At 44.7% G+C, this 23,494-nt stretch overlaps 1 non-coding gene across 3 annotated transcripts in view; it reads right to left on the bottom strand.

Moving 5' to 3' along the window:
- Positions 1-560: 560 nt before the first annotated feature.
- LOC113266886 (uncharacterized) overlaps positions 561-23,494 on the bottom strand; it is a 45,736-nt gene continuing 22,802 nt past the window's right edge. For all 3 annotated transcript variants that reach the window (XR_008957007.1, XR_008957008.1, XR_006411217.3), the window contains exons 3-4: positions 4,647-4,712; positions 561-4,547 (exon numbers count right to left, since the gene is read on the bottom strand). This is a non-coding gene — a transcript (uncharacterized LOC113266886). The remainder of the gene's footprint in view (positions 4,548-4,646; positions 4,713-23,494) is intronic.

The raw sequence follows: 23,494 nt of genomic DNA, 5'->3' as shown, positions 1-23,494 counted from the left end.
GAGCAGGGCTTTTTTGCAAAGTGAAATAAAAGCCTATGGGCACTAGACAGGTAATAGAAATGACCAAGATGGGTCACACAGGGAACATGAATTTGCTGCCAACATTGGAGAGTCACTAAATTTTATATAAAAACCCAGCTTGCTGGTTTACTCTTAAAAGAGCAGAATATGTGGGAACCTTTGACCTACATTCTAGCATAGAAATAAACAGTTACAGCCAAGCAGGGGCCATCCCTTCAGTAAGGTATGCCTTCTCCAGTTTGCCACAGACCTTGCGACTGACGCAATTTAGTCATTCCTTACTTGCTTGGGTTGTGACCCTTGGGCCAAGGTGTCCTCACAATTTGGTTTGCTGGGACAGTCCCAGTTTAAGCCTGTGGTCCTCATTAACAGCACCCCCTTTACTCTTAAGTGCCCAGTTTGGACCGTAAATCATATGGTCACCCTAGGGATAATACACAAGCCACCCCCCACCATGCGCACGCGCACACACACACACACACACACACACACACACACAGATGACCCTAAATTCACACAACCACATGTCAAGCACAGAACCCTGTTATAAAGTGATTTTATTAAATTGATTTGGACATACTGTAGGTCAAATAATATTTTCCGAAGATAACAATTATGGACTTTAAAGCTCGACATAAAATTAGTAGCTTCCAAAGTGTTAGTCATATTCCCCAGCAACAGCATGATAAAATAATTCAACTATGTAGAAATATAGAACTCTAGGACTAGCTGGAAACTCGGAAATCATTTAGCCTAATGTCCTCATTTTGTGAGAAAACTAGACTCAACGATTAGGCGATCTGCCCAAGCTCACACACCTAATAGTAATAAAGCTAGAAATCAAACCGATTTTTCCTAAAACTAAAATCCTACCGATGATATCTCAGCTGTCTCTCTACCAACTAAAAGTCTAGGCGGCTCTCTAACGCCGCAGGCTACCATGACATGGACGAGGGTAAGACACTACAGTAAATCGTAGTCGAGGGCATCAGGCCTGGAAGGGGCTTCACCCAGGAACTAGGCTGGCCCTCTCCTGGGCAAGGAGGACACGCAGGAGAAGGGACTTACTTCCCAAAGGCTGTGATCAGAGCTGTCTGGATGAAAATCCAGAGAGGGACACAATTATCCCCAAACCCCATCTCTAGTTTCATGGCCCACCCACAAAATTATGTGCTCCTTTTAAATCTCCTTTATGCCTTGAGGTTTTAGTTACTCAAAACCCCTTCCAGTCAAACAGAAGAAATTAATTCAAATATGAAGAGAAAATCAAGCTTTGTTTCAGTATTTCGATGACTTTTTCGGGTAATTCATTTCCCAACCTCTTTAGACAGTTGACAGACACCACGAACCTGCTCACCCATTTCAGAGCGTCAAAGATCCTTAACTTCCCCCAAGACTTCCTGAGCATAAGGACTACATGTGGGAATCAAGAGAAATAGGAATGAGAAGAGAAACAAAGGTAAAAATTAGTTGCTTTTTGTTCTAGTCATTGGGGACTTTTGGTCTTCTAAACATTCCTTGAGTTCTTCCACATGAGTTTTTAATACCAATCAAGCCACCAAAAAAAAAAAAAAAAAAAAAAAAAGAACAAAAGAAAGAAAAGAATAAAAAGGGCCTATAAACGTCAGGATACTGAGCAACTCAGTATCTTTCCCCTCCCTGCTGCTCGCTCCACCCCAGCGCCTGGCCGCCTTCCACTGCACAAACACGGCAGCAGGGCCAACCAGCCGGTGCTCCCAGCCTTGCGCACTCCACTCCAGTGCCCCCCTCAGAAAGGCCTTCCCTGACCGCTGTCTAATAATGCCCCACCCCCACCCCACCCCCACTCTAAATCATCACCCTAGTTTATTTTCTTCATAGCACTTAATCACTATCTCAAACTACATTATGTATTTGCTTACTTGCGTATCATCTGTCTCCTCCACCAGAAGTAAACTCCATGAGAGTAGGGCCCTTGTCTGTCTTACTCAGTGGTATTCCCAGCACCTAGCACAGTGCCTGGCACATAGGAGGTGTTCAATAAATACTTGTTGAATGAATGAAGAAAGGAAAGGAGAGAGTGACATAGACATTCATGCCTAAAAATGAAGGAATACATGATCCTCAATGAAGGTATCGAGGACTCCTACGCATTATTGCCCAAAATTACAGAAACAGAGACTAAATATTATTAGTGACTCCTCCCACCATCCACTTCTCCTATGGTCTCCCCTAGCTAATGAGGAGTTCCACATGCTACAAAAGGAGCCCAAGAGGGCAATTCTGGATGGAGAAAAGTTCCAACTTTGCTTGGTTGCCATCTTCCTCCCTATTTACATTCAGCTATTTCCAAAAACTTCAAGTTAAAATTATGTGATGTAGCCACTAGAAAATTAAGTCTAACATAGAGACACAGTGATTAGCAGAATTCACAATGTTTAAAAAAAAGTTCAAGAAAAGTTCAAGGGCATGTATGTCTGCCAGTGATTTCTCTGATGGGCCAAGTGAATGGAAATTATGAGTCACCTAAAATCTAAAATGAAATTTAATGCCATCTAGGAAGGGGTGGATATTTACGGGTACTGTGAGGACATACAGGTAAAGTGGGCTCAGAAGTAATGGGATCTATGGAATAATATGTAGGGGCTGAACCAAGGGATACCCTCAGAAATACCAGAACACTGGCTTTGTGGGAGCTGTCCATTTTCAAATGCATTAACCAGTATGCCTGAATTGAGAGAAGGAAGGGCATGAGCTCCTGAAGGGGGGATGTCTGGGGTAACTTTTAGGTAAAGCATAGACAGGTGACTGGGCAGGAGGCTGGGCAATGATCATGGTTTCCTGTGCCATATTTCCCACTACTGAAGTATCATGCCCAAATCCCAGGAAACACACACCCACGACTGGGACCTCACAGCCCGTCTTGGGCACTCAGAGGGATTCCAGATTCAAAGTCAAGTTGTGGAACACACTTGGCATGAATCAAAAACAAAACAAAACAAAACAACAAAAAAAAACCACAACCAACCTCACATATGCCTCTTCAAAAAGAATGTCCTGCTGGGGCTTGCTGTAAAAATTTCTTGGGTCAATGTAGGTATTTACAGGGTTTCCTTCCTAGTGGCACTTATGGGTTTTAAGATTTTTAACTCTTAGCGAAACGTTCTATATAACTGATATTTTGAGATGGTTTCTCTCCTTTGTGTGCACTCTCTGGTGGATGCAGAGGCTGGTGCTCTGACTGAAGGCCTTCCCACACTCATCACATTTAAAAGGTTTCTCCCCAGTGTGCACTCTCTGGTGGATGCAGAGGCTTGAGCTCTGGCTGAAGGCCTTCCCACACCCACAACATCTATAGGGTTTCTCCCCAGTGTGCACTCTCTGATGGATGCAGAGGCTCGAGCTCTGGCTGAAGGCCTTCCCACACTCATAACATTTATAGGGTTTCTCTCCTGTGTGAACTCTCTGATGCATGCAGAGGCTAGAAGTGTGCCTGAAGGCCTTCCCACACTCTTCACATTTAAAGGGTTTCTCTCCGGTGTGGACTCTCTGATGCATGCAAAGGTTTGAACTATTACTAAAGCCCCTTCCACACTCACTACAGACATAGGGTTTCTCACCTGTATGAACTCTCATGTGAATTTGAAGATGTGAACTCCAATTGAAGGCTTTGCCACACTCATAGCATTTATAGGGCTTCTCCACTGTGTGGATTTTCTTATGCCTGTTAAGTTTTGTTGTAGTACTAAAATCCTTACCACAATCATCACATTTATAGACCTTCTCTCCTGTGTGGTCTCTCCAATGAATATGAAGTTCTGATATATGAAAGAAACCCTTGTCACACTTGTCACATTTATGGGGCTTCTCAGCAGTGTGAATTTTCTGATGCATAAAAAGATCTGCTCTCTCAGAGAAAAATTCCCTACACATGGGGCACTTGTAGATCATTTTTCCTATTTGGTATCGTGATTTAGAGGAAAAAATTTCTGTAAGACTACTATAGTTACAGGATTGCTATTTCATAGAGTCTCTTATTTGGCCATTCTGGCAGTTTATCTCAGGCTTGCTCTATTAGGTAGGTCTAAGGTTGGCCTAAGCTTCTCCCTGCCTGTCTTTCTATGGAAGATTTCTTCCTGCATAGTGCTCCTCACTCAGTATTATTATTGATCATAAAGTGACATTTACTTCCACATGAATTCTGTAACCCATTAACATGGAACTTTCCTTTAGATCCTGAGTTGTCAACATTCCAAGGGGCTCCCAAGGTGCAAACCTCTGCGTTTTTAAGCCCCTGGAATCTTCCTCTTGTAGAACAATCTCGTACTTCCCACTTCTAGAAAAAGGACTGCACAGTGTCCCCTGTGGTGGAGGGTGAGATATTGCTTGTTGGTCTCGATCCCCTGTAGTCTCCCCTTGAAGAGTCAGTAGGACATTCTGCCTCCTACACATCAGACAGGAGCCTTCCCAGGAAGCAAGCTCCTCGGGTTCCAGGTGTGCCAATCCTTCCTTCTGGGGATTCCCTACATGGGTCTCATTCCAGTCTCCTGTAACAGAAACATAATATATTGAAAATGCCTCTTTTCTAAAAATTGCTATTGGTTCCATAATTAATTTCATATAAACATGACAGCAGCAATACAGACCTTTCCTGATCTTGAGGAAGAAGCTCTCTTATCTTCCAGAGAGATGTATCTCTTGGATTTGCAGGTCTGAAGAAGAGAATTTGTAGATATCATGCTCCTGTTCATAGCCCAAGTATATAATCCACTTACAACCACTTATTGTTAATTATCTAAACAATATCAAGGGAATATTATTGAAAAAGAAAAGAAATCCTCAGAAGACCTAAATATGAGGAGCAGCTGTCCTGCATAAAGGAGCAAGAAGGAAAACTATCTCCGTTTTGAACTTTAGAAAGGTCAATGTTTGCTTTAGAACTAAAACATCCCATTTGAATAGGCTTCTGATCTATAGAAATAATAAATCTATGACACATTGGTATTAAATGTCATTCCCTTAATTGTCCTCAATGGTTTCCTGATATACTTAAAATAAAATCCAAACTCGAGTAAAAACCCAAGGCCCTGCATGACCCTTGCCTTCACTCTCCGCCCCACCTTGCTTTGTGCCTTCTCTGCTTCAGTTCCCAACACCCCAAATTAGTGCCTGAAATGCTTTCTTCCCAACCTGGCGTGTGGCTTCCTGTGTCAGCTGCCCCTTCCTTACCTGAAGAAAGTCCCTGGCTGAGATTATTTTAATTGATTTGATTTTGTTTGATTTCTTCAAAGCACAGAGAGCTCGTAATTATCTTATTGTTTCTTGGTTTTTGATACATCTCCTGTAGTAGGATGTAAATGCCATGAGGAAGAACTCTGTGTGTTGCTCACAGTTACATTCCAGTGAAGGAGAGATGTTCAATTAATGTTTTTTGAATGCATCTATAGAATATTTTATGACAACCTTTTTCCCCCAACAGACATATCCCACTTCATTCTGGTATAGAGGCACATTTCCCAGTGTCTTATTATCAGTCTTTTGACAACCAACAGGGGACAAAATATACAACAAATAGAATGATCAGGAAATAAAATAAATCCCAAAATATTCTATTTGAACTCTTGTGAGGTTTAGGACTTTAATAATCTTTTCATCTCCTGTATTCTATAATCAGTAACTGACACTTCAATTAATTAATTAAGTGAAATCAAGAGATCTTCTTAAAGTAACACTTTCAATAGTATGTTCTATACAAAGACAGGGCAATGAGCAAATGAGATTTCAACATTAAAGTGGCAAAATAAATTGGACTGCTTTTAAATGGAAGTGTTAGGATTACGAAATTGAACTAGATACCCAAATTTCAGCAAAAATATAGTCAGTGGCTAGAAAAATTATATATGCATTTATCCTTTGTTCTATAACTACACTTCTAGAGATCCATCCCAAGATACATTGGCAAAAATAGGAAGTGACTGATGTCCTAGGTTATTCACTGACGCAATATTTGTCATGGCAAAACTGCAGACAACCTAAGGCCTATCTGCAGGGGACTGGTCCAATCAACTCTAGTACTTCCTCACAATAAAATGCTACTTAGCTGTTCAAAAAAAAAAAAAAAAGGGAAGGAGGAAGAACACTATGCACTGATATGGAGCAAACCCCAGTCATACTGTTTAGTAAACAAAGTATGACACAGAACAGCATATATACTATGCTAACTTTTGTGCAAAGCAGGGATATGAATGTGAATTACGTATTTGTTCACATAACGTGCACAAATTAACATGGAGGATAACACAAAACCGAATGTAAGCAATTATCTATGGGAGATGAAGGAGCAAAGGTGTAGTACAACTTTTCCGAATGTACCTTCTTATGTAGTTTTGGCTTTGGAAATATGTTTATATATATTCCAAAAATAAAATTAAATCAAAAAAAAGGAAAATGATACCTAAAATTTTAAACTAAATGAAGAGAATGAACTTAATTTTCAAGTTGGTAACATCCACAAAGGGCTTTTGAGTACCACATACTGAGTGTACATACTTAGAGACACATGCTGTTAACAAAAAAAAGCTGCAAAGGGGGCACCCGGGTGGCTCAAGTCAGTTAAGCGTCTGCCTTTGGCTCAGGTCATGATCTCAGGGTCCTGGGATGGAGCCCCACATTGGGCTCCCTGCTCAGCGGGGAGTCTACTTCTCCATCTGCCGCCCCCCCTCACCCCCTGGTTGTGCTCGTTCTCTCTCAATAAAATCTTTTTTAAAAAAAGCTGCAAAGAAATCAAACTTCTTTCAATAGTTTGTTAGTTATAACAACACTGGTGTGTTTATAAAGATTAAGCAAACAAGTAATTTTGTTAACGTTGTTAGGAACCAAGATTCACTGTAAGATAAACCAAACAAACATAAAATCAAAGTTAAGGAAAAAATCATCCAACATAAAATTTGATTTATCAGTTTGAATTCATGTCTTTTTTAGCTCAATCCACCAAAAAGACCTAGAAGCAATGACAACCAACAGCAAAACACCCTTCCCTTAAATACCCTTCTCCACCAAAAGACACAGGGATCCTTGGAGGCCTTGATTTCAAGGCCAGAGCAGCATTTTACAAAATGAGCCTGGGACATCTCGTTATTCCAGAAAGGAAGAGAGCAAAAGAATCATGCCAAAAGAACACCAATGCCAATTTATGAAGAGACTTCCATTGGCCAAAAATGGGACAACTGAGCATCAAAAGGAATAATGAATGCAATCTACTGAAACAAATTAAATATACAAAACTTCAGGAGTTCACAATGATTTCAGGGGTGAGGAATGGAGGTAGAGGGGAGCAGAGAGAGAAAGAGAGGGACAGACAGGCAGAGAGACAGAGATTCAAGGCACTGAACAAAACTGGAAATAACTAGACCACCAACTTTTTACCCTGAAAACTGGCAATTAAAAGGAAAGAACTGTGCCTCCATCCTACTTTTTCTTCTATGAGCTATCTTTTTTAAAAATTTTTTAAATTTTTTAAATTTTTTTATTTTATATATATTTTTAAAGATTTTATTTATTTATTTGACAGAGATAGAGAGAGCCAGCGAGAGAGGGAACACAAGCAGGGGGAGTGAAAGAGGAAGAAGCGGGCTCATAGCAGAGGAGCCTGATGTGGGGCTCGATCCCAGAACGCCGGGATCACGCCCTGAGCTGAAGGCAGACGCTTAACTGCTGTGCCACCAAGGCGCCCCGCTATCTTTTTTTTTTTTAAAGATTTATTTATTTATTTTAGAGTGAAAGCATGGTGGGGAGGGGCAGAGGGAGAGAGAGAATCTCAAGCAGACTCCCCATTTAGCACGGAGCCCAACACGGGGTTCAATCTCACGACCCTGAGATCACAATCTGATCCGAAATCAAGAGTCAGATGCTTAACTGACTGGGCTACCCATGTGCCCCTCTATGAACTATCTTTTGAGGTAATGCAACAACCCAGCTAGTAAATGTGTAACTCTAACGAGAAATAACTGACCATGACCAGGAACTTTTTTGCATTGTGAGGATCAGGCTGTCATCACCTAAACCCACTCACCAATCTTAGCATAACTCAAAAGAGGAGCAACCAGACCTGTGCGCCCGCAATACGATACAATAGGAAACACACCACCACTCTGAAATATTCTTGCCAAAAGATAGAACCAGAACCTAACTAAGACTCTAGACATTATTTTTATTTAAAGGAACAAGGAGGGATAGAAGAAATGCCAGGAAGCAAGCAGAAAAATATCAAAGTGTGAGCCAGTCCACAGGACAGCTGTCCATTGTTCCAACAAGTAAATGGCCTGGAAATGGGGAGTTGTGGGGGAGAGCTACTCTAGATTAAAGAGACTCAAGACCTAACAATCAAATGTAACATGAGAACCTTCTTTGGAATCTGATTCCAATAAACCAACTGCTGAAAGGAGACAAGTGAGGAAACATGATTAGGGATGGGGTATCACATTGTACAAGAAATGCAGCCAACTGTGTTAGGTGTGCGAACACCACTAGAGTCACGTAAACAAATGTCAGTGTTCTCAGAGACATATAGTGAAGTTTGCAGGAATGAAGTGACATGAGATGGGTCTGAGATGGGTCTTCAAATGCTTCAGAAAAAAATAAAGATAGTAAAAAAGGACAGTAAAACAAATGTGGCAAGAACATTGTCACTATTGAAGTCAGGTAATGAACACATAATGATGGATAAATGATAAACAAAATGTTGTACCTCTGTGTGTATCTGAAGTTTTGTATGATAAAAAAATTGGTTAATGCTAAGACATTCTTTTCCTGCTCCTCTTGCAACAACAAACTGACCCCAGAACCAGGTACACTGTACAGACATGAAACTGAACTAAACAAATATCATCTCCCAAATGGCTGACTTCTCAGGGAGCTCAACCCTGAGCACATGAAAGAATGTGCACAGCATTGCAGATGTCCCTGGAGAGAGAGGAGTCCATGGCTTCAGGGCAGGGACAAGTGGAGGACAAAGGCACAGTGCCACACTCCACCCTTCCTCCCTCACCAGCCAACCCAGACACTGCGTGGCTCTCCTCACTTGGAAAAGAAGCAGTGAGGGTCAGGGCACCCATCCAGACTGGCCTCGGGAGAGACTGACTCCGCTCAGAGGGCAAAAACTCCACCCCAAAGCTCAGGGACGTGAAATTCCCACATGAACTCCCACCAGAGTTTCCCTCAAGGAGGAATCAGTCACAATTCCTTCCAGGTAAAAATGCTCAGACATACCTGTAAGTCTTACCCCATGGTGGGGGTGGGGGATGGGGTAAGCTACATTTTATAGGAAAAAGAAAAAAAAGATAGAAAGTCCAGCCAATTTCCCACGTGACCAACCAAAGAACAACAGGACAAACAACAGTACAAAGGATCCCGCCATAAACTTTCCTAAACATCACCTGCCCCACTGCATCCATATGCATAAAGAAGACTGGAAAGCAAGGGGGCAGGTATGAGCTACAAAATCCTACAAATCCCAAATGCACACGTTCCCAAGATTCTCTCACTCAAGACATGTCTCATATCCAATGTTCCATAAGAGCTTTGAAGGGGACAGCCTGTAGGACACCCTTCTGACCTCAGGAGGAAGGAGCCTTGTCCTGAGGTCTCCTGACACTACACAGGGCAACATTCAGTCTTTCCACATGAGACCTCAGGAATGGGCCAGAAGTCTGGAGGTTCAACCAACAGTGGGGGAGGAACTGCTCAAACAGGAAGTTAGAGTTTGCTGAGAATTGAGAGAAAAACTGCTTAAATTTAGCCCATGAAATCCCCACCCTCCATGAAAAGGGGCCCTCCTTCTGTCCAATGGAATCTTTTACTCATCTAAACATTGGGACATGAAGGAATATCCAAATCAGTACTGCCCTCTCAGTACAGCTAAAAATGAGGGATCGGCAAATGAATACCTGATCCTGAGATGCAAAGAAGTAAAAAATGAGTCCTAAATACAGAAAAACTGTCTTGAGGGCATCGAAGCTCTGGGCGCTGGCACTGGGAAGGGCCATCTGGAGGCGGAGGTGCAGGATTCACAGCTGGGAGGACAGAGTTGTCACCCTTTGAGGACCGCTCAGAACAAGCGCTCCCCATTCTAGACTGGGAGGCAATGCTAACACTGAACCACAGCCTGAGGCTGTGGGAGACAAACAGGGTCCCTGCACTGGCCTTAATTTTCCCTGTAGGCACACATGCTTGTGGGGAAAGGAGCCCCGGAGCCCCCTCCAGTCACACCTGCAGGGGGCAAATGTCAAGAGGAAGGACAGAGTGAGGACACTGATTTTCTTCCCAAACTTCACCTTGAGTCTGATGTAGAATACAGGTAACAGTCCCTCAGCCCTGGAAGAAGCTCACGCTGTGCTGGAAGGAATGGATGTGGATTCTGAAAGAGAGATTATTTGAACATACTTCTGCATACACCTTTTACATATATTACTCTCTTTTACATGGCTGAACAAAAAATACTATTTTGTCTGAGAAAAAAGAGTGTACTAGTTTTTCATGAATTTTTCTTAAAATGATCCCATGGTTGTAAACGGGGAACTCAAAGTAGAAGGACCCAGTGTCCACAGGGCGAGTGTTGGAGAATAGAGATGCCAATGAGTGCAACACATGGACAGACAGCATCCCACAGGGACCCTTGGTGCCAAGATGACAGAAGGCATCAGAGGAATGCCAGCCATTCAACCACGGAGGGGGAGGTCAGGAAACCATGACCGATGCTCCAGAAGCTAGAGCATACTCTGTACAGGCTAGACATAAAATCAAGACTAATCACCCTGACTCAGCAGGAGAGAAAAATCCAGTTACTCTCCTACAGGAATAAGCAGCCAAAGCCTCAACATCAGACTTTGCATACACCTGTGAAGCCAGATGCCGCATAACGCCATAGAGTGCTATTCTGTGAGGCAGACTGTGACACGGGGACTACAAAGGGACACACACCTGGAACTGACCCCAGTGACAAAGAAGAGAAGATCACGCAGAGCCACTAAAACCTCCCAGCCAGGCTTATGAGGACATAAGTTTGCAGAAGGGCACACCAGTCGACCCCAGACCAGAGCCAGGGAGACTGAGGACCATGTCATGTTAGCACTGACGACAGAGAAGAAGTGGGGGCTGGTGAGGGAGGAGGTCTGGTGTGGGGATGGGACAGGGATGCCTTTGAAAGACTGGGGACTAAAAGATGCAGGGCAGCTGCTGTGTGAATGAAGTTCAAGCAAAGGAATGGAAAGGATTGAAAAGCATATTTCTATTTAGTCTTAGGCGAGTATATCACCTAACACAATTTTGCATCTGTTTCCTTTGTAAATAATCAAGATAATGTAGATGTACTAGTCTATCACAAAAAAAAAAAAAAAAAAAAAAAAAAGGATGTTTTCTATGCTATCACTCAGTCAAAATGTGAAGGAGCATGCTTTGGAGACCCAAGGACAGACATCTGTATTATGTATTTTCTTCGTTTTTGAAATGCTAGCTCCCAAGTGCTCATATTATCAGTAAGATGCTGATACCCAATATGGACCTGGAGTTGCCCACAAAACCTCACTCAGGCAGTAGACTGGCTTCTCATGTAAACAAAGTAAAAGAGCACATGAAGCAAGAACAGCAGACGATGATGGGTTTGAACCTGGGTGAAGGGTACACAGGGATACATTTTATTATTTCCTCTACTTTTGAGTTTATGAGAAATTTCCCATAACAACAACAACAAAAAAACCCAAAACACCCAGTAAGCCTTTGCTTATGAGATCCCCATAATGAAGATGTGAAGTCATGAGAAAGAGACACACCAGCATTCTCAGTTGCAGAGCTAACGCGACTCTGCCGGCGGGGACACCACTAACCCACACACCCCAGGCACATCACTGCACGCAGAGGAGGAGGGGACGCCGGCATATAAACGTAGTAGCACCTGACCTGTCTCCGGGGAAACCCGATCATTTGACCACAACACCCTGTCCTTCCAGCCTTCTGACTCTGCTAATCCGACAGCATCTTTCCTTTGTTCCCAGAGGACCTCCAATCTGCTACTGGTTTTCTGTCCCACTAATCAGACCCTGTCTGCCTTTTCCTCCCACTTCCTTTCCTGGCGCAGACTCCGCAGCCCCACCCCTCTCACCAGTCACCCTCCTCTTGCATCACCATTCCACGGCCATACCTCAGCTCTGTTATCACCAATAACAGCACCACCATCTCCAAAATCCGTTCAAGCCACCCACTCTCTGACTACCTGGTGCTTCGTCCCCTGCCAGTTAACCGACCCCAGTAATCCTTCACCCACAGACTCACAAGCACTAAGCTTTCCATTTCTCCTGTCAGCCGCTCATTGTGAGAGCTCCTCTCCTGCGTTCCCTGCTAGCTCTCTTGTCGCCTTCTCCCTGTCACACCATTTTAATAACACTCTGACCTTCTTAAATCCAGTTCTCCACCTGTCCATGCAGGCACAGAAGCAGCTGAATGATCCCAGGTTTTACTGAATCCATGATGACAAAACTCAAATGGGCACCAGGCCTCCACAAACTCCTCTGAAAATGTGTATTTCACACTTCCCAGTATACCCAATTGCTGCTTCGCAATCGTAACAGCAATGTCCCTGGTACCCTCCTTTCTCTTCAAATCTCCTGTATCTCCTCCACCTCCCTCTCTTGGGGCTGGTAACGCACAATAACTGAGTGAGAAAACATCAGCACCCTGACGGCAGTGTCCTCATCCTCCCAGAGGCGATCCGGCAGCTGGCTGCACCTGCACCTACACTCCCCGCCATCCTCCCCCCACTTCCTGCAGGCAGGGCCCTGCTCCTCACAGGCCAGCCCTTCCATTGGTGTGCAGTCAGCACTTCCTGAGGCCTCTCCAAATTAAATCCTGCAATGATTCTCTTTGCCAGCAACAATTTTGTCCTACCTACTGGTCCATTCCCATACAAACATGTTCTAGATCTCCCTTCCTGAAACAAACTTCTTTAGATCCCATAGCCCCACCCCACCTATCAGCCAAAATACCCTCTCTCCCCCACAGCAAAACTTCTTGGGAGCTTCATGCTTCACATTCTCTCGATCAGGTTTCTGTCTCTACCCTCCCCTGAGAACCACTCTTATCCAGGTCACTGTGACCTCCTTATCGCCAAACCCAATGGGCACTGTCCTCGTTTACTAGATGGGATCATATGACACATTTTCTGTGGCTTGCATTGTGGCCCCTCACCAGCTGTCCTGCTGCCTCACTAGCCACTCCTTATTTCCTTTACTGGACACTCCTCCTTCTCCTCTGCTTGACTTCTAAAATGTTGGGGTGCTACACGTCTCCAATGGAGGACCCTCTTCTTCCCAAGTCTATAACCTCTCTTCAGGTAATCTCACCCAGTCACACGGGCTAAAATGCCATCCTCATGTCAGCTCCCAAGTTCCACCTCCAGCCCAGGACTGCATCACAAACAGCACCCCCAAACCCAAGCCTTCAGCCTGCTCCCTCCTCACTTTCCCATCCCAGGCGTGTCCATGCAGAAAGCCCACCTCACTTCCTCTACCCTGCATCTGCCTCCCTCTGTGACTTCTGTCCACCTACCTGGCCTCATCTCTGCGGCCACGACAGCCACCCTGGCCAAGCTCAGACGAATTCCACAGCTGCTCAATCGGCCATCTCTCAGCTTCACTCCTGCGCCTCCACAAGCTGTCAACCCAATCTTTTAAAAATATGGATAAAACCATGCTACACCCCTGCTTCAACCCCCCACTGCTCTTTAAAGTGCGTGGTCCTTTCTCCAAGGCACACTCGGGACACCCAATCTCACCCCCACACCCTCTTGCACACCGCACACTGCACACCATCTCACTGGTCCCCTTTCCAGCCTTCAAACTCACCAAGCCTGTTCCCCCTCAATGCCTCAAATGCTCCCCTGCCCACGCATCTCCCTGACCCTCCAGGAGCTGGCATCCTCTCAGCAGTTAGGGCGTCTCAGAGGGCGGCACTCCATTAACCACTCTCGACTGATTCACCCCCTCCCTGCAGGCTCTCTCAGCACAGGGTTCTGCTGGCTTTGCTTCACCGTCCCTTACAGACAGCCACCTGAGCTAGTCTGTGTATTTAGGGATGCAGTTCCTTGTTTGTTGTCTTCCTCTCCCTGCCTCTTAAGTGCCAGCTCCCAACCAGCAAGAACCGCACAGAACCAGTGGATTTAGTGAGCATCGAAGACTCTTTCATCTGTCTTCCGTGGGACACCAAACAACAAATGTTTATCGAGTGCTGTGCCCTCAGCAGAGAGCATGAACACACCCAGCCCCTTCCTGTGTGGAAGTCACCATCCAGCAGGGAGGCAGACATCAAAGACATCCACAAGCAACGTAAAACCCAAACTATGCCAAGTACTACGAAGCAGCCCTCTGTGGTCAGGAGGGTCAGGGAAAACCACCCCAAAGCAGCAAGAGGTGGAGCTCAGATCTCTAGGAGACAGTTGACCACAACGGACTGTGGGAGGGAGTAAGGCCTGTATGAGAAGAGAGAAAGGGCCCCGAGGGGACACAGCGCATGGTGAGAATGGGGAAGATGGCGTAGGACAAGTCATGAGTCTTGATCTTTATTCTAACAGCAATGGAAAGCCACTGAAGTGGTTACTTTTTATACATTTTAAAATGGGAACATCACACTTGTGTTTTTATTTTTAATTTTTTAAAATATTTTATTTATTAGAGAGAGAGAGAGAGAGCACGAGAAGGGTGAAGAGCAGAGGGAAAAGCAGACCCCGCCGAGTGGGGAGCCTGACGCAGGGCTTGATCCTAGGGCTCCAGGATCATGCCCTGAGCTGAAGGCAGACGCTTAACCAACTGAGCCACCCAGGCACCCCCACACTTGTGATTTTAAATAGAAAACTGCAGTTAAAGTAGAGTTAACAGGTGAGTGGAAAGCAGGAGTACTTGGGGGTGAACATGCTAGAGATTACCTTAGTAGCCTAGGACAGGAAGAGTGGTAACCTGCACCAAAGCAGTGGTAGAGATAAAAAGAAGTGGGTGATTTTAAGGCATATTTAGGAGAGAAAAATCAGTCGGATTAGTGGACTGAACACAATAGGTGAGGGAAGAGGAAGTGCCAAGGATGACCCCTAGGTTTTCTGTTTGAATAACCAGGTGGAGGTGGAACCATTCATTAAGACAGGAAACACTAGGACAGACCTCAGTTTAGAGACTAAGAACATGACTTCAATTTCAGATATCTGTAATACCCAAGAACAGATGTCAAGGACAGTAGCTGGATGGAAGGAACTGGCACTCGGATAAGATGTCAGCACTCTATAAGATACAAATTTGTGAGCCATTAACGTGTAGAGGGTTAACTGAAGCAGAGGTTGGAACCTCGGGAGAAAGTGCCAGGTGAGAAGTGAAGAGGACCCTCTAACATTTTTTTTTTTTTTTAAGATTTATTTATTTATTTAACAGAGACAGCCAGCGAGAGAGGGAACACAAGCAGGGGGAGCGGGAGAGGAAGAAGCAGGCTCCCAGCGGAGGAGCCCAATGTGGGGCTCGATCCCAGAACACCGGGATCACGCCCTGAGCCGAAGGCAGATGCTCAACGACTGCGCCACCCAGGCGCCCCAGGACCCTCTAACATTAAGAGGACACCCTGCATGATTCTACTTACAGAGTTCAAAACAGGCAAAGTTACTCTATGCTCTTAGGAACAGAGAGGGCAGAGGAGCTCTGACTGGAAAGGAGCACAGGGAGCTTGGGGGTCCTGGCCACATGGCTCCCTAAGCTGAGCGCTGGGTTACACAGGTGTGTTTACTTCAGAGCCATGAACATTTATCATGCTGTACCCTGCAGTTTGTGACTGTCTGTAGTTATGCTTCCGGGAAAAGTTCAGGGAAGAAACAGAAATGGGAAGAATTCCATTGAAAGGGAAAAGGAAAGTATGGGAGAAAAGACATCCTGGAAAGGCCCATGGAGAATCAGAGAATCCACCTGAGAGGGGCAAGGCCAGCCCTCCACTGTGGCAGAAGGAGTCGGCGCGTGGTGGGAGAGTACAGGAAGTTGCTCAGTGAGCAGGAAGCAAGGCCATCTGCAAAGGAGAGGGTAGTGGGTGCTTGGCAGTTTGGGAGCGCAGAGAGGGTCTCAAATGGTTGTGTGCAGGGAGGGAGAGTGGACTGACCAGAGAAACACGAGAGATGGTCATGGGCTTGTCACTCAGGTGCTGTGTGAGGAATGCAGACAGATGAGTGTCTGCAGGACTGGGCTTCTGCCAAATGGGAATGATCAAAAGACAAAGTGGCTGTCTACCTGGAAGAAATCATTGCCTATTCCAATAGAAATTTCAGCCTTTGGATGCTGACAGGGAAAATCATAAAACTGCCAAGGTTTTCATGTCAACAACTTCAACTGAGCCTTGAGGGCTGCTGGAATACCTGTAGCCCTTCCCGCTTTCAGCCTGCCTCTGACTGCACCTCTCCCCTCACTCCCAGCAGACGGCCCCCCACACCACCCCTCAGGAAGAAGACAGAGCGCATCAGAGCTCTCCTTCCTCTCCCACCACCAAAGCTCAAATGTACACACACTGTCCAGCTCCAGTTCTGTCTCCTTTTCCAGGGGCAGAAGTGCCCATGATCCTGCTCGTGGTGTGTCCCTACACCATTCCTCTCTGGACATCGACTGAGTTTTTCTTTTTTCATCTTGAATGCATTCTCTGAAATTCAGACTGCTGACTCAGGAAATCTAGTCATTTGAAGTCATAAAGTCAAGTGAAAATTACCTCTTTTCTTGTTTCTGAGAAAATACAACTACTCTGACTATAAGAAACTTAGAAAGTACTACCAGTCTTTCTAAAATTTTAGGGCCACAAGACTTCCTATAAAGCATGAAGTATAAATAATCCCACACTGTAGTAGCAGACCCTTTCATTTGTAGGTTAAATCTATTTCAGCAGAGATCAAATGAACTTCCCATCCAGAACTAGATCCGTCAGAACATGCAGGTTGTAGTTTTTTCCCTCAATGGGACAAGGGCACACACTTTCTGGGAAGGATAAAAACAAAAGATGAACAGGAAAGAAGATATGTCTATGCTTCCACGCTCACCCCAAAATAACCACCATCAACTGCAATGGGCTACAGAGGCCACGTGATTAATCTTCCTCACACGCATAAGTAAAGCAGGCAAGTGTGTCAGGGGGTCTGGAGAAGGCTCTCCAACAAAGATGATCAGCACTAGCTCAGATGATGATGCACTAGACCAGTAACTGTGAAATATAAGGAATCCAAATTAACTTCCAGGTCCCCGAATTACTGGGAAGTATTTTATAAGAACCCTGTGTTCCCAGTTCCCCTAATACATGTTGGCTCACGCCATGTTTAGTGTTTGATATGCAAGTGATTCTCCAAGGCCTACAAGAAAAGAGCTACTGTCCTGGATGCTGAACTCATAGATATAGGGTCAGAGCATGCATGCATACAGGCATACATTCTCTAAACATTTATTTAGTTCCCAGTATTTGTTGGGCACTGGGCTAAGCTCTAAAGAATCCTATGATGAACAAAACAGCCATGACTTTGCATTTGTGTGGTTTACAGTCTAGGAGGAGAAGGTGACAGGTCCAGTATCGAGTGACCCGTGCTATCACAAAGGCTCGCACCTATGGACACAGCTGCCTGAACAAGGGGCATCCTAACTAGTCTCAACATGACAAGGAAGACTTCTAGTAGACTCTTCTTCTAAACTAAGATCCAAAGGACAAACTGAGTTAGCCACAAAGAGTAGGAGGGCAGAGGGACTCAACCTAGGGAGTGGCAGGTGTCCAGAGACAGGATGACAAACCCTAACAAGTGAAAGTTCAGCATGTAGAAGGCAGAGGCGGGGCAAAAGCAGGAGTCACGTATCAACAGAGTCCTAAAGCAACAGAAACACTTTAAGTGCTAAGAATTTTTTTTTAAGGACTATTCTTGAGAAAACATAACTGTGACAGTTGCAAGACACCTGTGCAGTAATGGTCTTCCTATAAAGCTAGAACTCCATCTTAAGAAAAACAGGAAGGCAGGGGCACCTGGGTGGCTCAGTTAGTTAAGCATGCTGCCTTCAGCTCAGGTCACGATCCCAGGGTCCTGGGATCGAGCCCTGCATGGGGCTCTCTGCTCAGTGGGGAGCCTGCTTCTCCCTCTCCCTGCCGCTCCCCCTGCTTGCGCGTGCTCTCTCCTTTTCCCTCTCTGTCAAATAAATAAATTTTAAAAAAAGAAGAAAAGAAAAAAGAAAAACAGGAAGGCATGAGACTGCCAAGGTTCCTAAGAAAGAAGGAAGGATGGGATTCAGGCACAGACAAGGGGTGAAGCATGGTAAAGGCCCCAGTGGAGGCTGGAAAACCAAGTTCCACGAGGACATTAGCTCCTGAGTGGGCAGGTGTGCACTTGCATTTCTAGTAGGAGGTGAATCTGCCTCAGTCCTCCTCCTGGAAATGCTAGTTCAGTTTCTGGAACAGGGAACACTCTCTTCCAATGTGGTTTCCAAAAACTGTGTAAAGATTTAACTTGAAGTCCTCATTGCACTCAACATGTCTTTTCCCTTAGAAACCCACACTGTCTGAGTCTCCCTTCTACTGTAGCCCAGTCAAAAATCAACATCTTCTAATGTCAGCACTTGGTGCTGACATTCATTCCAGCATGAACTTGTCAATGTCAGGTTGGGATAACCAGAGCTTTGCAGAAGAAAGTATACTAGGTTGAACATGGTCTCCCAAAAATTCATGTCCACCTAGAACCTCAGGGTGTGACCTTATTTGGAAGTGGGGTTTTTGCAGATGTAATTAAGAGGAGGTCATACTGGATTGGGGTAGGCCCTGAATCCAATGACTGGTGTCTTTATAATAGAAACGAAAGAGAAATTCAGACAGATATACACAGGGGTTAGAAAGCAGTGTGAAGACAGGCAGAGATTAGAGAGATGTGCCTACAAGCCAAGCCAAGGATTGTTGGCAACCACCAGAAGCTAAAAGAGGCAAGGATTCTTCCCTAGAGCCTTCAGAGGGCGTACAACCCTGTTGATACCCTGCTGACACCTTGATGTCAGACTTCTGGCTTCCAGAATAGAATAAATTTCTGTTGTTTTAAGTGCCCCAGTTTGTGGCACACAGTTATAGCCACAGGAAGCTACAGCCTAGGAAACCACTAGTTCTGGAAACTAACACAAGGACACAGAATGCTTTCGATAACATCTTCCCCTCCACTGATCTCTGTCAGGCCCTACATACACACAATGGGCCTTTGTTTATTCTTTCGGGATGTTGAATGGGGCAGGCTTATTTCACACTGATCCAAACCCTTTTCACTCAGTAAAAACCTGGAGTCATTTCACCTTTGCTCACTTTAGAAGAATACAGATTACATATTTCATTTACATTCTTTTACTCAAGAGACTACATTTCACAAAACAATCTTAATTTTTCCTTTCCTTCCCAATAGTTTCCTCTTTTTTTCAACTTCAATCCATAAATGGTACATTCAGCCTTCACCTCCCACCGAAAGTCTCACACGTATGCGTACACACACATACCCCTGGTGGGTAGCATGGTAAAGGAGAGTGAGCATAGATTTAACAGCAGACCAGCCCAAGATGAAATGTAGCCTGTATCTGCTGTGAGCTCCATGGCCTCAAGAAGAGCTTTAAGCCATTCTTAGCTCTACCAAATTATGGTTTGTGTATGATGAGAAAGGATACTTTCTTAGAATAAAATTTTAAAGTCCAAAATCAAAGGGAAGTGGGCAGCAATGGAAAAGTATGTTCTATCTGTAAAGAAGAGAAAATTTAGTCAAGGAAGACTTTCTAGTTGAAGCATAGCTTCTGCTGTGGCCAACCAGTTGCAGGAACCTCTCCTCCGTGCTGGGCCAGTGAGGGAACATGGCCCATTCCTGTACAACCAAGACAAAGCCTGCCTGTGTGTCATGGACTGGAACAGTCTGGGGTGCCCCACAGTATGTGCACGCAAGACTTCCACTCACTTGGCCATGCCGCTTCCCTTCCCACAGCAATGATGTTCTCAACATCTCCCTAAATCACCATAAACCCTGTCAAAGAATCACCCAGCAGAGAAGCCTTAATACTATGTGTCCTCTAAGGGGCCGAGAGTATGAAACAGCTCCAGTCTCACCCACAAGGCCTGATCATCAGAAAATATTTTAAAAGGAAAAAAGATTCTACTTTTCTTCTACATATATCAAATGATGAAAACCTACCATCAACTCAGCAATTTGTTCTTGAGAGCATTCTACCTCCGAGATCTTTTTTTTTTTTTTTTAAGATTTTATTTATTTACTCGACAGAGATAGAGACAGCCAGCGAGAGAGGGAACACAAGCAGGGGGAGTGGGAGGGGAAGAAGCAGGCTCACAGCGGAGGAGCCCGATGTGGGGCTCGATCCCACAACGCGGGGATCACGCCCTGAGCCGAAGGCAGACGCTTAACCGCCGTGCCACCCAGGCGCCCCACTACCTCCGAGATCTTGAATCCCCAAACACCTCAGCTCTCTTCATCCACACACGTTCTTCCCAACTTCCACCACTCCTTAAAATGCTCAGCTCACTTAAAGCCACCTTTTACCCCAAGAAGCAGCAATATCTGCCAACTTCTGTTGTATTACAAAATACACACTTTGCAGCTTTTCCACTTACTAATAATCTGACTTTAAACAAGTTACCTAAGCCTAAGACTCAATTTCCTCAAATACAAAGAGAAATAATACTTCTACCTCTGTCTCTTAGGGTCACTACAAAAATGAAATAAGACAATGCACAGGTCAAGGCTCAGTAAATACTATCTTTTTTCTTTCCTCAATCTGCCTGCCTGCTAAACACAGGGAGTTTGCACTGCTAACTGGGGGCGGCTTCAGGAATTCACACTGAACACAGTCACGTAATCACCTCCCAGCTGCCACCCCTTTCCAAACCGCACTGTCGCTTCCTGTTAGGGTTACCTCTCCCTCCTAAGCAGCACTGATGGGTCAATAAATCTGGGCGCTCCATCCTCCCACTGTGAAACCCCAGTCCCCAGGACTCCCCATCACTATTCAGCAGTCAAGGTGCAAGCAGCAGACCTAAGCTCGCCTCAGACCTTCTCTTCTAGAGCCCTGAGGAGTAAAGAATGGAGCTCTTTCACATGGCCCAGTGATGGTGCCCAGGACAGATGTTCAAGCAGTTCCTACTGCCATGACCCTCTAGGGCTACCGGGCTCTTCCGTCTTGCCTTCAATTCTGTAATCCCTTCTTACCTTAAATTAGCCAGAGCCCTTCTCTGCTGCTGGTTAACAAGCAACCCTAACTGACAAAGGGTTCTAAACAGCTACCACCAATCTGCACCCACCTCAGTTCTCCCTCTCCAAAGCTTAAAGTGACTGGGATTAACATTCGCATCATAAAGTAACTGCATGTGGAAAAGGCAAATTGGCTCTGGAAACTTGATTTCAAAAAGGGATCCACAGACCAGCATTACCAGCCTGGGACCTGGTCAGAAATGCAGAATCTCAGGTCCCTCCCCAGACCTACTTACTCAGAAACTGCATTTTAGCAAGATCCCCAGGGGATTCTAACCTGAGATTCTAACACACAGTAAAGCTTGTGAAGGAGTGATCCAGAGGATCAATGTAGTTCTTCCAAGTGCCTGGTCAATGTTTCAATCTCAATGTGAAAACGTTCTTTGTAAACTGTAAGAAAACAGAAACACCCTACTTGACTTCTAACTCTTCACAACAGAGGACAGGGCTGACTTGACTTTTTTTTTTTTTTAAGATTTTATTTATTTATTCGACAGAGATAGAGACAGCCAGCGAGAGAGGGAACACAAGCAGGGGGAGTGGGAGAGGAAGAAGCAGGCTCATAGCGGAGGAACCTGATGTGGGACTCGATCCCATAACGCCGGGATCACGCCCTGAGCCGAAGGCAGACGCCTAACCGCTGTGCCACCCAGGCGCCCCGGGGCTGACTTGACTTCTAACTCTTCACAACAGAGGACAGGGCTTGGCAGTATTACATGTGGTTAAATAGACAGGGGGCCCACAGATCACTGCTCAAATCCTATTCCTATCACTACAAATCCTATTCCTATCACTATGAGTGTGGCCTTAGACCATTTCCTAAACTACCTGAGCACCAGCTTCCTGTCTGTAAAATGGGTCTGTACTACCTACTACTTGGATCACTGGATATGCAAATAGCCCAATGTCATCACTGCCCTTCACCATAACAGATATTCTTCATCTCCCTAGTTATGCTCCCAGGTCAAATGGTTCCTAACTATATGAGCTCAGCATCCTCTGACCTAGATCCTTGCTTTCAACATGCTTCTCACGATCTGTAATCATCATCTCTGTTGATTAACGTCTGTCTAGACATGAGCTCCATGAAGGCAGAAACTGGGTCCATTCTGCTCACCATTGAGTCACAAGCATATAGCATTATGGTGATCTCACAGGATACAGCCAAATGTTGTTGAAGAATAAATAATCCAGGTGAGTGTCCTATTAAATGGCTCCAGGTTTTATTTAGACTCCTGAGTTGGGGAAAATGCTAAGAATATTGGCTATAGAATGACAAATTCTTTTCCCTAAAATTCCTCTTTTACCCAATTTCCTAGCTCAGAATAAGCTGGGTGTGCTGTGGTATCCATCTCTTTCGTGCTCCCTCTCTATCCCTGACCTCTCTTTCCTTCCATCCACAGAAATTTTTTAAGTGTATTCTAAATTATGTTTATCCACACACATCCTTCACATTGTTTCCTTACTCAAACCAGTTCTGAGGCTCTTCATAAAACATGCTAAGAGCCCAACACCTGGCCTGGTTCATCTTAAGCAAAACTGTACTCCAACAATGGCATGATGTCAAACACCTTCAGGGATCAGGCAGGTAATATAAACATAGGCAGTTGTCTGCTTTGAGACATCAGGGCCTAGTGGGCCCGTCCTGGCTACTCTCCCTTAAAGACATTCAAATTCCTACAAATAAGACATCAATAGGCTGCAATCAGGCCAACAGCCACAAGTTGAGTCCCTTGCAAAAACAAAAAGCAAAAAAACTAACTTGTGAGCATGGGATACTGAACAATTTGCCCAACCTTTTCAAAAAAGTAATCTCAGTTCTTTCCAGTTATTGTCCTAGACCAATAGTTCTTAAAAAATATTTTCTGAAGACTCTTCAGGGTTCCAAAACCCTTACAAAATAAGATCAAAATGATTTTCAGAATAATACTAAGACACTGTTTGTTTTTTTCACTGGGTTGAGATTTGTGCTAAGGATGTAAAAGCATTTGTTGGTAAAACTACATATTCCTTGGCTCCTCACATGAAATCCTCAGAGAGACCAAACAGTGCTAGAAGTCAATTGTATTCTTCATCTCTATGGACTCAGAGTTTAAAAAAAAAAAAAAAAAAAAAAAAAGCTTCACTTAGGAATACCCTTGAAAAAGCAATAAAAATTACTAATTTCATTAAATCTAGTCCCATTTACTA

The sequence above is a fragment of the Ursus arctos genome, unplaced genomic scaffold, assembly GCF_023065955.2.
Source record: "Ursus arctos isolate Adak ecotype North America unplaced genomic scaffold, UrsArc2.0 scaffold_34, whole genome shotgun sequence".
NCBI lineage: Eukaryota > Metazoa > Chordata > Mammalia > Carnivora > Ursidae > Ursus > Ursus arctos.
The sequence above is the reverse complement of the archived record's forward strand: the minus strand, read 5'-3'. Positions and strand labels throughout refer to the sequence as shown.